The 15,427-nt window shown below is 44.4% G+C and overlaps 1 protein-coding gene across 1 annotated transcript in view; it reads left to right on the top strand.

Moving 5' to 3' along the window:
- Positions 1-15,427, top strand: part of PCDH11X (protocadherin 11 X-linked) — a 1,070,771-nt gene that overhangs the window by 293,343 nt on the left and 762,001 nt on the right. The window lies entirely within an intron of this gene.

The following is a 15,427-nucleotide window of genomic DNA, read 5'->3' on the forward strand; positions in this document are numbered from 1 at the left end:
AGACGTCCGAAAGCACGTTGAATGATGACAGTTACCCAAGACCACCCTCGACACATTTTTCCCCCCAGCATGCATTGTGGGGAAATCCCAGAATTCAAATGGGCAGCGGGGACTGCGGGAACTGTGGGATAGCTTCCCACAGTGCACAGCTTCCAGTGTCGACGCTTGCCCCGTTAGTGTGGACTCACAAAGTCAAATTAGTGTCCTTAGTGTGGACACACAAATTCGACTTTGTGAGGTCGATTCCACAAATTCGAATTAAGTTAAATCGAACTAATCTGGTAGTGTAGACATACCCTAAGTGTTCAATTCCTAGTTGTAGCACAGCTTCCTGGGTGATGTTAGTCTAATTCTTTTGGGCCTTAGCTGTACTGTACTTAGTGCAGAGGCACCCTCTTGCCTGCACAGAGCCCCATTGAAGATGAGGGGGCCTCAAGCAAAAGTTACAGGCTTGATTCAGAAATTACTGGGGGAGTCTTGTGTTATGCAGGAAGTCATACTAGATTAACATAATGGTTCCTTCTGGCCTTAAAATCTATCAATCTGTGTGACAGTGCACACTCACCTCTTGTGAGTGCCTCCTGTCAGTTGGGTTCAAACCTGCAGACACACTCTCTCTGCTGTCAGCGCCCCCTGTCAGCTGTTAACTTTGTCAGCTGAGTCTTCAGTGGCCCAGGCCTCTGGCCAGGTCACACAGAGTCAATATGTGAATGAACAAACAAACAAACAAACCCCTTCCGGGGTAAAACGTCCAACGGCTTGTCCCAATGCCCTTGTTAGAGTCTTTAGCCCTGTCTCTGGGCTCAGTCCTCAGCCCCTTGTGAGCTAACTTTAAGTCCCAACCTGTCCTTTCTCCCTGGAGACTCTTTGCCTTATCAAGTCTTCTTGCCCCAGCTCCCCAGGTCTGTCCCCTTCCCAGGGTAATAAAGTTCAACTAATTGTTGGCCCTCTACAGGGACATCAGCACCATCGTAGAGCCCTTTAAATTCCAGTCCTGTGCTTGGGCTTCTACACAAAAGTTGTCCCCTTCTCAGGGTTTTGGTCACCCTGCCAGTGCCCAGGGATGGAGAAGGATCCAGGCCCATCCACTACTCCAGGTCCCAATCCAAGGACTCTACAAATAGCAGCCAGGTGCTGCTTCCTTTAATTCCATTGCTGCAGCTGTTCTGTGGGCTGTTCTGTGCAGCTGTTCTTCTCACATCACCCCTTCCTCTTCACCCTTAACTCAGGGTTCTCTGTCTGTTCCCTGCTTGAGCAGGGTCTCTTCCAGGCCTCCTCACCTGGAGAGTCTCACAGCCTTCCAGTCCTTCCTCACCCTTCTGGTCCCACCCAGCAGCTGTTCTGCTCGGGCTCTGCAGCTCCTTTTAACTGAGTCTGCTTCACTGTGAATGGCTGCTGTCTTGTAGCCTTTCTAGTAAGGTTACCACCTGGCTGGTATTTGACCGGCCTGGCCAGGTTTTTTTGTGGATTTCCCAGATGCCAGGAAAATAATTTAATCTGCCAGGGTTTTTTTACACGGGTCTAAAGATTTGCATTATTATCACAATATACCGGGATATCTAATGATAAAAGTTTCTGTGTCCAGCTAAAGATGCTGCAGTGTTCCTAGTTTATGTGATAACAGATCAAAACTTTTGAAAATATAGCAGCTGTCTGTCCACCAACACGCAAGCGCACCACATATGTGTGAGAGAGTCACGCAAGAGCAGAGATGAAAGTAAGCCGGTACGCCCCAGTATGGCATACCGGCAAGACCCGGTGCGCTGTACCAGGGCGGATCGGCTTCCCCTAGCTGCAAGTTAAAGGGCCTGGGGCTCCCAGCAGTGGCTGGAGCCCTGGGCCCTCTAAGTTGCTGGCAGAGCCCTGTTGCCGGAGCCCTGGTGAAGCGACAGCAGGGCTCCGGCAGCTATTTAAAGGGTCTAGGGCTCCGGCAGCCACTACTGCCCCAGCCCTTAAAATACCCGCCACAGCCCCGCCACCACCTCCCCAGGGCTCAGGGGATGATTTAAAGGGCCCGGGGTGGTAGCGGCTACCAGAACCACGGACCCTTTAAATCGTCCCCAGAGTCCTGCTGCCCTGGGGAAGCGGCGGTGGGGCTTGGGCAGCGATTTAAAGGGTCCGGGGTGGTAGCTGCGGCAGGTAACCTGGGCCCTTTAAATAGCTGCCCGAGCCCCGCCGCCGCTTCCCCAGAGCTTCGGGGATGATTTAAAGGGCCTGGAGTGGTAGCGGCAGCCGGAGCCCCGGGCCATTTAAATCAGCACCGGAGCCCCCGGCTGCCGCTGCTACCCCGGGGCTCGGGTGGTGATTTAAAAGGCCGGGGCTCCCACTGCCGCTACCCTCTTGGGCCCTTTAAATCACACCAAAGCCCAGCAGTGGGGCTCTGGTGGTGATTTAAAGGGCCAGGGAGCCTCGGGGTAGCAGCAGGAGCCAGGATCCCCCTCCAATGGTGATTTAAAGTGCCTGCAGATTTAAAGGCCCCACCTCTTCTGGTAGAGGCCACGCCTCTTCCAGTTGAGGCCCCGCCCCATCCTAAGGACTCCGGAATACCGGTAATTCCTTTAAGTTACTTTAAGCCCTGGGTGAGAGTGAGGAGACTTGCAAAATATGCTGATAAAACAAACGCCTGTTTGTTATCAATGATGTTATCAATCTTATCTATATGTATTCTCTCTAGATCAGTGGTTCCCAAACTTTTCATGTCGCGCCCCCCTTACCCCTGTCTGTGCCCCCACCAGGAGATGTTTTTAGGAGCCAGGACCAGGATTGGGGCCATGGCTCCAAGGAGAGAGGGGGCAGACAGGGTAAGGCCAAAGCTGGGGCTGGAGCCGTGGCCAGACTGAGATCCAAGGGCGGGGGCCACAGCTAGGGGCGGGGCTGGGGCTGGGAGGAGGGCTGGGAGCGGAGCTGCAGCTAGGTCATGGTCAGAGGCTGAGGCTGGGGCTGGCAGAGGAGGCTGGGGCTGAGGCTGGGTGCAGAGCCGTGGCCTGGAGTAGTGGCCACAGCTGGGGGTAGGGCCAGAGCAGAGCTGGGACCAGAGTGGAGCTGGGTGGCACTTCCTCCTCACCTCCTGTGGGAGTTGGCTTCGGCCCCCCTAAACAGTCTAGGGGGGGGGCCTGACCCACAGTGTGGGAACCACTGCTCTAGATACTATATGTGCCTGTTGAAGTGGGAGGGTTGCAGAATTGCCTTGTAGTTGAGGATTGGGGTTGCAATGGGCTTGCCTTGAGGGATTGTGCCTTTCTTTTGCATTTCAAAGGTGGTAACCCTATTTTCTAGGCAGCCCTGGAGGACCCACCTTCACTGCTCCTTTTCTGGTGTGGGGTGTGGTAGGACAGCAGGGCCTCAAAGGACCTGGTACACAATGTGTCATCTATCCGTGCCTCAACTCACCTCTGTACAATGAGGAAAATAATATTTCTGTACTCCCAGAGTTGTCATGAGAGTAAATTCATGACTTTTTGTGAGGTTTTCAGATTCTACACAGATGGGGGCCATATAAGTACCTGTATGAATAGTGAATGATACAGATTTGCTTTATCTTGATTTCATTGGTTCTGCATCAGGGCTGTTAGAAGTCTTTCTCAAACTCAGCAGCCATTATGAGTGTCCACACCTACACTGAGAGATGGCTATACTGAATGAACTATGTAGAAATGTCAGATGGAAAGCTACATGTGTGCTTCCCTCTTGACTCCCTCACTCTAGTTACATAGCCTGTGTTTTAATTTCTCGCAAATAAATGGGGAATGAAGATAATTTTCTTCCATTATTTTTAGTTTTGACAGGTGAGAAAAATCTTGAAAATATGGATTGAGTGGTCTTGAACAGTTAAAAATGGGGGAAGGACATGGTGGAAAATCTCTGCGTGAGATTGTTAGAGTGTAAAAGGGCTTTAGTGTAACAGACTGCATTTATCCCTTTGTTTTAACTAGTAAGTAGGGAACCAAAGCAACTGGAAATGTCAATCAGAAGAGAGAGTAGAATCAGACCCAGGGATGTAAAAGACAATAAAAAATTGATTTTTGTCACACCTCAGGGGTACCTTGTAGCATTTTTGGGAAATATATGCTTATATGTGAAATGTTAGAAGTGACGGAATCAGCATTGTTTACAGGATGGCTCCCTAGGGAAAGAATCTCATTAGGTACATCATGTAGTGAAGTCAAATTCTAGCTAGGAAAAACAAACATGTAAAGTGAACAAAGGGAGAACTTCAAGGCAAGAGCTCATGTACCCCTGCAACACAAGCATGAAGCATTCTTAGAAACAACAGCTAACTTAAGTATATCCTAGTGATAACATAGCTGCGAAGAGTAGTAGGTGACACCACAAGGCATCATAGTTATTCATGCTTTATTTATATATGCAACAAGAGTGGGTGCCATAACATGGTGACATCTGCTTATGTTCTATCACAGACACTAACAACAACAGCAACAACAAAAAATAGCTAGCTTGTGCTCTACAGCAGCATTCAAAAGCACCTGAGGAGAGGGTGGGAGAGAAGTGTTTTATTGAACCTGGGGTTGCTGGTACAATTTGGGGCTGTTTTAATTTTTGCTAGCAGATAATAGCCCTCAATGGACCACATCACCATCCAGAATTGCCAGAGCACATTGCATTCTGTCCCTGCCTACCTGCCTTTCTCTACCTTACCCATCCAGAATGTCCCCTGTAACAGGATAGCTTGCCTGTGGGCTGGAAAGTCTGGGCCTAAGCCAGCCCTGATAACAAGATGAGAGTCCCACCCACTTGAGAGAGGTCAGGTGATTCCAATATAAAAGGCAGCAGGAAGATGAAAGGAGGAATGTGATTGAAAGAGTAGTTGAGACTGCTAGAGGTAGGAAGCCTGGTCCTATTGGGTTTTGGAAAGAGTTGCTTGGGAGACTGTGGACCTGGGGCTGGTGAAACAAATGTGGTTCCTGTAGAGCCCTAGCCAGGTGAAGCCTGTGAGAGGGAGTTAAAGGAGGGAAGGTGAGCTGAAAAACTCATATTTGTTTGGGATACTGGAGTTTTGGGTTTTGATTTGTTTTTTCTTTTAAATCTCTGAGGAGAACTGGTGAAAAGTGAGTTAAAGGATTTGAGGTTAGAAGGTTTCTGGGGAATGAGTTCTTAAAAAGGCCTGAGGGAACTGGGGGATGGCTACAGAGGAAACCCTCATCACGAGGGGATGTTCAGTAGGCAGCCACCAGGCTACAGTCCACTACACTGGGGTTGAGGAGAATCCTCAGTTGCTTCCTTAGGTTTGTTACATATTTTTTTCCCCTAAGGCCCCTAATTCAACTGTAACTTTGCAGACCACAAATGAAATGTGAATCAATGTGAAATAATATGAATAATCCATATTTGCATTTCCTGTACATCAGATTTAGTCTATAGAGGGCCCACATTCTGAATAAAGACTTGAGCAGCAAGGGTGTGTGAGATAAATGCTAAAACCTGTTGATTACTGTAATCAAGTGAAGGAACCCAGGTTTAGAAGAATGGGGGTGAGCTGATGATTTGTAGGTATAAATACTTAATAAAAAAAGAGAGTGTGTATGTGTTCCATTGGATAGTAATACCATTGTTGGTATTCAGACACACATTCTAAGTGTGTGTGTGTGTGTGTATAACTTTCTCATTGAAATGTGATTATTTCTTTATCAAGACATCATATGTTACTGAGATTTACATATCACTTACTTGCTTAAACACCACCACAGCGAGATAGTTAAATAAGGCATCTAATAGAGTTGGTCAGAAAACTAGAGGCAGGGAGGCATGAGATGAAAGATTTTCACTTTTTTTTGTGGACAAAGTCTAAATTTTTCTCTAGGAAACGGTTGTTCTCTACAGTGGGACTGTGCACATCAATCAGGTTAGACATGTGTTCAAGTACCTTGCTGAATAGAGACCTTGATTGTCCATTACTACTTTTAATTGAGATCTGTCGTGACTTAACTTAGGTATTCATTCTCAAAGTGGAGTCGAACTCCTTTACTGGACTCCGTTACAGGCTGGTTGGCCCTGTAAGGGGAATCAGGCTCAGCCTTGCCTTTGACCAGCAGCTCATCCCCAACTGTTCCTGGTAGGGACTCAGTCTTAGTGATCCCAACTGTTTCAAGGAGAACTACAAAAAAGGGAAGAGAATGCAATCAGGGGAGTTCCCAAGAGAGGAGTATGAGGAATTCCTGTGTCCTCTGGGAAAGGCTTGTTGAAGCTAGCTTGGAGAAAACCACAGAGAGCTTTCAGGCCCATGTGGGGAGCCCTTACATGGAGCCTGTAAGAAGCAGAGACATCTGAGGGAAACTGCAGGAGTCTCATGGGAGGGGAGGCAATGGGGAACCTGCTAGGAAGAAGCAGTATAGAAGAATTCTGCAGGGCCTGAGAGTAGAGGCAAAGAGCAGAGAATCTCAGAATAGCCAAAGGGGCAGAAAAATTATTGTTTTAGGTATTATTTGGACTCATATTTTGACTTGTTACCCCGGAAAGGGACTGAATTTAAGAGATTATATGGCTGGAGGGCTAGACCACAGAGGACATAGCCCCAGACAGGCAATGGGAGGGCTGAGGAAGCAGTCAAGAGTGGGTGCTGGAGGCAAAGACCCTTGTGATGCCATCTTCTGAGACCAGGAGGCACTTACAGCTGTGAATGAACCACATATAAGAGCCCATACAATGTTGTGTTTTCTTTAAGTGATCTGTCAGAGGCCAAGAATTGAGTTAGATTGTAATCAGGTACACAATTTGTGTTCTTGTAGAAAAAGAAATTTTAGAATACAACTCTGGGCTGATCTTAAAACACTATTTTACTTCATGTTACCCAGTCATCTCTCTGAGATGATGGTGACTGCTGCTTTTACATTCACAGATTGATGAAGGTAAACGAAGGTTGACACTGAGAAGGGAAGGAATACCTTTGAAAGAATTGCATTGTACATGGTGTAGTTGCAATGTTTAAGACTGGTGCATTCATTAAATGTAATGAGCATCCCAAATGGGCAGCATTGTCAGTTGCAATGATAACCAATCAAATAAGCTGAGGTTTTCATAGATCTCAATGCTTTATTGAGAGAACAGTTTTAATGCCTTCTCGAGAACACTTATGATGAAAACCTAGTTCAACTAATTCTGTTTCTATGTCTCTGACAAATGAGATCAGGATACATGTTTGTTATTCCCCTTGGAGTTGAATGTTACAGATTTTAATTTGTATGTTTTATTTTCCAGCATTTAGCTTGTAAAATCCATCCTTTTCTATCTTTTCTCTGCCTCGCTAGTAGAGTATATGGAAAAAATACACCTGAGAATCACTGACATAAGAGGAAATGAGAAATTTACCTGGAAATACGAGTTCTGTATGTGGAGATTTTGTTCCCTGTGTATAGCTTCCTCTCCCCTCTCCTCTATCAGTTAACTGTCGTAATGTCTACTTCCAATAATTCTGACTGGAAGGGCAGATGTAGCTTCTCTTTTGCATTCAGTAGTGGAATAAATCCTCACAGAATGGTTCGCACACAAAAATGCCTTTCCTTTTTATTATTTTGAGTTGGAAATGGAGGTCTATAATGGAACTATTGGTGTAACATTATCTAAGCCAATACTAAAGATTAAAGGGCTAAAATAATGAGCAGGTCCGTTGTACATCAGCACTGCAAAAGAGAACAGTTGATTTGTTTACTGAACTTGTCATTAACATAAAGTTCCTGTGTTAAGAGTGAACAACAGCCAGGCCCGCCAACGATTGGGGTGGGGGCAATTCCCCAGGGGCCTGGGCGCTGCTATGGTAGTGGTGGTGGCAGCCAGGAGCCCTGGGCCCTTTTAAATTGCCCGGGTGGGCCAAAGAGCTCCTAGGTGTGTGCGAGGTGGTACTGACAAAGGCAGCCAGGCGGGCATGTGGAAGCCCTGACTGTGCCAGAAGAGCGCACCCAGCAGCGCAGCTGGCAGCCGGTCGGCCCCATTGACTGTTCTGAGCAAAGCAGTAGCTTGCCTGTGAAATGCCATGTGGCAAACTATAAAAGTGATACTGTATTGTAAGGAATATAAGCTGAGGCTTTCAAACTTTGGTGCCTAAAAATAGCTACTTAAATCCGAGTCAGTGAGAGCTGCTGGTAACTCGTACCTCTGAAAGTATAAAGGTACCTAGCTTTGGGCAGTAAACTTGCAATATTTCGCAGAAACAACTTTACATGTTGAGAATAGTCTGTGTCTGAGGGAAGCATGTCTGCAATGTGTGGTATCTAGAGGGATGAGCTCGTGATTAGCAGTCATATTGATCAGTTCGAAAACTCCATGATTGACAGCAGGGCTTCCTTGGTTGGGAGCCCTCAGCTTTGGAATTCACTCCCTGAAAAGCCCATTGGAGTCCAAGTCCGGTCACTGTAAGGACAAGACACGATAGTTATCCTTTGGCCACCTGTTTTTTGCTTTAATAACTGTTACTAAATTGCCTATTTCTAAGGGTGATAAGAATTAATTAAAAAAATTGAGTCCCTCTAAAAACCTATGGTCAGATCCTGCTATCCTTACTGAAGAGAGAGCCCCATTGATTTTTAACAAAGTCTGATTCAGCTCTTTTGGATTTGGCTCCTAGATTTTTTTATTTTGTCCTTCAATGTGGCAGTCCTATGACCATCACCTAGAAAAGCATCTTGTGGATGACTGGCTATTGTGATGCTTCCTGGGGGACCCAGGGTAGTGAGATACCTCACTACCAGCTGCCCTTCCTGTGAGGGAGCCCTGTCTGGGCCTGCTTGGGGTCAGCTCCCTGGTAACACAGGCACTCCCCTCCAGGCCTTGCTCTGTGTTTACAGGCTACAAGAGGCACACACCAAACCCTGAGTCACCCACGCGTCTATGATGTTCAGCTCCTCTATCCACTATGTAGTCAGAATTACCAAGCTGACTGTTCCCATAGGAACGGCATACCACAGCTTTGCTTAACACACAACACTTAGATTTGTTTATAGAGAGATGATAGCAAACAGAATTAGTGGAAATAAAGGATTACATATAAAACAAAATCATAATACATTTTTCCTGTGCCCTACACTTAACTAAGATGTTATCTTTCTGTCTAAAGAAGTTTCTCTCTACCAAAGTTCTTTCCACCATTTTCATCCAAGCCTGGCTGAGATCCCGTTTGCATGATGCAAACCCACTGACAGTTTACTTTTTTGGTGAAGGATGCCAGGGTATCTGTCTTTATTTTCCCCTCCCCTAGTGTAATGGAGTCCTTGGTGGGTTAGGTGGCCCAGTGGTTAGCACTCTTAGTGCCCCCTCCCAGTGAGTTGGTCTTACAGTCCTGGTCCTCCTCTAACCAGAGGTGTGGTGAGGTGTGTAGACCTTGATGGAGCTCTGGGCCTAACTCTGAGTATGAATCAGAGTAGGCCTTGGCAGAACAGTAACACAGTAAGTGTCAGCTAACTAATTAAGCACATTTCTGACCGCAGGGGATGGTACAAAACCATGCCAAATGCTCAAGTAGCTATGCAAACACATTCCTAAGAGATGGCAACACTCCACTCAGCAGCACAAACAAGGTGGATGAGTAGTTTTGAGTCTCTTCTGTCATAGAGGCAGTGGTAGGGGAGCCCAAGTCTGCTCACTCCACAGGGCTTTGACCCAGGGCCCAAGGAAGGTCAATAGTGTCTATCCTCTGAAGGTGTCCTCTGAGTTACCCTCCCTGGGTCACTTCCTACTGCTGCTTTTTTCTCCCCGCTTTGAGTCCCACATAATGTGTGAAGAAAATAAAAGGTAACCCAACTGTCAGCCCCAGCCGGGTTCAGCATACAGTCATACTTCCTCACGGAAGCTTCACCAGTGCCCTTGTCAAGAGCCTTCAGGAGCCTGTCATCCTCCCTTCTTAGCCAGGTTGCTTCCTTCTCAACTTCTCCAGTTGGAGCATGTTTGGACGGGCTACCTGGGGCCAGTATTGTCCTTTAACCCCTTCTGGGCCAGTATGGGGTTTGTATACCCCATCAAAGGTCTGATCTGGTATACCTAGGTGTGATCTTCACCTATCCTAAATTTTGGTCTTTGGGATATCAGAGGTTAGTGTGAATGGCATGCTAATGAAGTGGATATCAGGACTTGCCAACCTCTTAAGGGAGGGAAAACAGATTTATGGTGACAGCCATTCCTTGCCCTCTTTCCATGTGAAAAGAGAAGTGGGGAAGAGGGTACATGAAGTGAGAGTTCCTTCTCTTCCCACTGGATTTATGCACTGAGATGTGGTAGTGACAGTGGCAAGGTGCAGGAAGTGGGGTGCACCCACCCAACAAGAGAAGTCAGTAGAGAGGAAGTCAGATAGGTGTGGACTCCCACTCAGTGCTGCAAGTATCATTCACATTGTGTGTTTTTTTTAAATTATTTATTTTGGCAACAAATGAGTTAAAATATATTATGATTCAACTTTAAATACTGGTCCTTGATCCATCCTTAATGTGTGTCAGTGTGAAGCTTGACCAATGGCAGATAGAGATTCTTACTGCTCTGTTACACACCTCAAGAAACAGGAACTCCAGAAAGTAACAACCCACTGAGAATAGAAAACCATTGTATGATGAGGGTTAAGATAGTGTTGAGGTCTGATGTTTATAGCTGGCCTATTCTAAATAGCAGTTACATCTATGGACCAGGGTCCCAAAGCAGGAGTTTGAGTTAGGCTCATCTCTACAAACAATCCCTTCCAGCAGCTTGGAAAATACTCTGGCAAGAAGCTGTGGCAGAATATGTGGTCTGTTCTCTTCAATATATAAAATGCCTAAAATTTATGTGGTAGAGACATAATTAATATACCCTAGTTTTTCATACAGTACAGATATTTCCCTACTTCATATGGGAATATCTACCACCACAGTTGGGACAACTGATATCTCTCTTCCTTTGCTGGCTCCACTCTTCACAAATATTTCCTTTAAGGCTTTCAGCACTTGGTTCAAACTAACTATTTTAGAAGTGTTCACCTTGGCATCTTCTCTAAACCCTCTCAAATGACACTTTTTTTCTTTGAGTAAGAGGGGAAAGAAGCTAATCCCAGAAGACCGTATTTCACCAGGAAAGTCAGACACCCAACTCTGCTGCATTAATTGCTAAGTGGCCTTTCACTCATAGGACCATGTTAACATAGGAAAATAGTAATACTGGATGTGTTTCTATTTCTAAACCAATTAGTACAATACACAGGTGTTTAAAACAAAAACTAAAGTAGAGATAATTAATGTGCTCATCCATGAATCCAGTGTTCTAATTTATTAATGGAAAATGATGAAGAAACAATAGAAGATCTAATGTTTTTTTGTTTTGTTTTGTTTTTAAGGCTCTGCCTTGTTCCTTTCACTATTGGTCAAGTTATTGGTGCAATCCTATGAACAGGGCCGGCTCCAGGCACCAGCGCAGGAAGCAGGTGCTTGGGGTGGCCAATGGAAAGGGGCGGCACATCCGGGTCTTTGGCAGCAATTTGGCAGCGGAGTCCCTCAGTCCCTCTCAGAGGGAAGGACAGGCTGCTGAATTGCCACCAAAGAATGAAGTGGCGCGGTAGAGCTGCCGCCGAAGTGCCGCAGTTCGTGGCTTTTTTTTTCTCCCCTTTGCCACTTGGGGTGGCAAAAAAGCTGGAGCCGGCCCTGCCCATGAAGGATTGAGAATCCTTATCTGAGGGGGGGAGGAAGTAGTGGCACGCAGATCAGTCATGGAAACAGGAACTTTGGTTAAAAAGGTGAAGATACAATGAGAGAACTTTTCAAAGTAATGTCTTTGACGTTGACGCTGACGTCTGTCTCATCTGTAAATATAGCAGGGGAAACCCAGTTATGAACTTCATCTTCAGATCCAAATTTTGTGGAATCGCGTATCCCTTATATTATATTACACTAAAGTTTGATAGAGCATTTTGGAGCCTTTGAATAAAAATGATGTATACATATTGGCTATTCTGTTTTTGGAGCATCTGTCTATTGAAGAGATGGCAAGAGAACTAGTCGCAGGACAGACCAGTGTAAATATTTTTAAAGCTGATCTTTAAAACGTGGTTTGCTGGAATTTTCATTAATGGTTTCTGGTACAAAATGATCCCATTTTTTCATTTAGTATTTGTATTACAGTAGCACTTAGAGGCTCCAAATGACATAAGAGTCTCTGCTAACCACTGTTCAATTATATAATGTGAGACAGACTCTGCTCCAGTTACCTAACAACCTACAAGAGAGATGAAGGGTGTGAGAAAGGAAGTATTATTCCTATTTTAGAGATCAGTCCCAGATCAGTTGAGTTACTTGCCCAAGGACACACAAAGTCTCTTGCAGAGCTGGGAGTTGAACCTCAGTGCTAGTCAAGTGCCTTTAAAAAAAAAATCACCCCTCTTCCTCAACCTCCTTCATCTGTAATATCTTGAAAACACATTTAACCAGTGGCCATGTTATACTGAGAGATCTCTTTAAAGAATCAAGAGCTAGATTCATAAAGGGGACTTACGGACCTAAATCCAACATTTAGGCACCACTGGCATTCACAAAACCATTGCTCAGTTGCCTTCTACAGGTGCCTAAAGTTCTTAGGCACTTAAGTTTCCATCAGTGAAGACCCCTGGGTGCCTACATTTCCATGCAAATCTAAATTCTGACACAGTCAAGCTGCTTGGTGCTTAACTCAAAACAAGATTCACAAACTAGGCATTTCCCCACCTATCTCACTTGTGTGCCCCAATCCCAGCAGCTGTGCTCAGAGGCTACCTAAATACATGCCTACTAGAATGGGCCCCCACAAAATCAGTGGTGATGGTAACATCGCTTGCCTTATACCCAATAGTTTGTTGCTTAGAGCACTGACCCAGGATGTGGGAGAGTGAGGTTCCATTCCTCTCTCTGTCTGTTATGGAGCAGAGACTTAAAGGCAAGTTGATGCCCCACTGAGCTGGGGGGGGGGGTTGTCAAGCTTTCTTGTTAAAGCTGTTCCAGTTTGTATGAAATATTTACTCATTGGGCTAGAGAAAATTGCTCTATAGCCCAGAAATTAGGGCATGTAGCTGGGAGACCCATGTTCTAGTCCCTGCTTAAATGAATATTTAAGTATTATGCATAAAGTGAAACAGAAGAGTCCCACCCTGGAATACTCTATAGTCCATTGGTTAGGGCATGGGAGACCTGTGTTCAAATCCCTGTTCTACATCAGGCAGAGTGAGGATTTGAACCACCTCCTGGGTGAGTGTGCTAATGACTTAGCTACTAAGTACACGAAGGTGCCACTGCCTTCTGCTCCTCCTTAGTTTCTCTAAAGAAAGGACTGATCATGCTTAGGCACCTAACTCCCTTTGAGGGGTGGGGCTTAGGCCACGCCTCTCTCATCAGCATTTCTTAGAGGCTAGCTCAGGCAGCTGCTAGCTTCTGAGAGTCTGTGTAGGTGCCTAACTCTCTGCATGCATCATATAGGGAGCCTTGGGAACATAACCTGAGGTAGTGAATTCCACTAGGCAGCAGGATGCCTAAACATTAGGCGTGAAGCATCTAAGCTCTGTTGGGAATCTAATCCCAAGGTACCAATTCTCTTCCGTACTTATACTGTTAGTAGAGACAAATGTCAGGTTCTAGAATAAACTCTGGTAAAAACAAATCCTTAGGGCACTATGCAGTTATCCATCAACTTTACCAAGTTGAACTGTTTAGTGATTTGAGGACAGTTTTCAACACCCAAGTTGGTAGAGCATTCCTATTTGAAGAATGAGTATTGCACAATGTAATAAAATCTCTATTACTATAGTCCTCAGTTGGTATCCTCTATTAAGCTTCACTGTTTGGTGAATTTCATGAAATTAGAAAATACATGCTTAAGGGATCCCCGTTTGACTTTGAGACATCTTTGTGTGTGTCCCAGGGAAATCTGTTTGTGTCCAGCATTCTCTCTTTATACTGTAAATGGTGAAGAAAGTAATTTACCTCACATTTTTGGTTCTGAATATTTTTTTATAAAAACTTGAAAAAGAAAATATCAAGAACACTATTTTCCACTTTAAAGAAAAAAACAAACAAACTAATGTGAACAAGGCCATTCAGCATTGATGCTGACCATTAACATACGTATTCAGGAACGCTGTTGTCGGATGTTGAGGGAATATTACCGTGATATTGGAATAGAAGAGGAAATTTTCTTACATTTGCTTTGTAGGAGGAGATATCTTATTAGTCTGCCGTGAGCCATCCTTGACAGGAAAATAATCTTTCTTTATAGGATTTGTTTCTGTTTTTCAGTATTTCACTCACAACAGAACATTACTGTATATTACTGTCTTCTCTAGAACAGAACAATTTAACCTTGTGCTGAGAATAGCTTGTTTGACATATTTTAAAACCGGCTATATAATTAATTACAGCCACATTTTCTTTTTTGTCTGGGTCCTTTTACTCTGCTAAAGCCTACCAGGCAATTTGCTTTTCTCTGTCTCTAGCCATACAAATAACCACTTCCTAATTATAGTAATCAATTTACATGTAGTAATCACATTAGCTGTGGTAATTATAATATGCATCACCTGGACCTGTATTTGTTTTAATAGGAGGAATCAATAATTCTCAAGTGGGCACAAGTGTGAGGCTGATTATGTGTTCAAGTGATCAGAGATTAGGCTGCATTTGATTAAATGAACTGCTTGGCATTTTTTTGCAATTAATGTTGATCTGTAAAATAAGAAGACCTCATAAATAAATGTACATTAGGAATTCATACCTGCTTTATCTTTGCTAATAGTGTAGGGATTGTGTGGACAGAATGCCAGATTGTGAAGTGGGCAAAATACAGAACTGGGGAGAGCTGTCAACTAGAGATTTAGAATCTGGAGTTATGAGCCCAAAAACCAAAACTTATAGTTTTCTTTCTTTGATATTCAGCTGTTACATGCTGATGTTATAGTAAGTTGGAAGCCACAGAAATATATTTGTTTTGGTCCATCTCCTCCACTATTGATCTTGACACGTGAAGGCAACATACAGCTTGTCTTGTCAACTGCGTAAAAGGGGTATTTTTCACAAAAGACCTCAGAGCAAGCAGCCTTGGAAGACTCAGATATGAGAGTAACATAGCGACGTATTTCTAATGCAGCAGGAAAACTAGTAAGGGGTAGCTTGTGGATCTTGCAGGACAAGAGTGCCCTGTATCTAGTTTTGTGATACTAAAATCTAGTAGATCTACAGATTCCTTTCTTCACTTATATTTAATATGATAGAGTAAAAACATTTTCAAGTACCATAGAAGTAGGCTAATTTGCCCTAGTGACAGGGGGATCCAATGTGAATGACTGTTATGAATAAGTAATAGGGCTGTTGAGAGATTTAAAAAATTAATCGCAATGAATTGTGCGATTAAACAATAATAGAATGCCATTTCTTTAAGTATTTTTGGATGTTTTCTACCTTTTCAAATATATTGATTTCAATTAGAATACAGAATACAAAGTGTA

Source organism: Mauremys mutica, chromosome 9 (assembly GCF_020497125.1).
Source record: "Mauremys mutica isolate MM-2020 ecotype Southern chromosome 9, ASM2049712v1, whole genome shotgun sequence".
Taxonomy (NCBI): Eukaryota; Metazoa; Chordata; order Testudines; family Geoemydidae; genus Mauremys; species Mauremys mutica.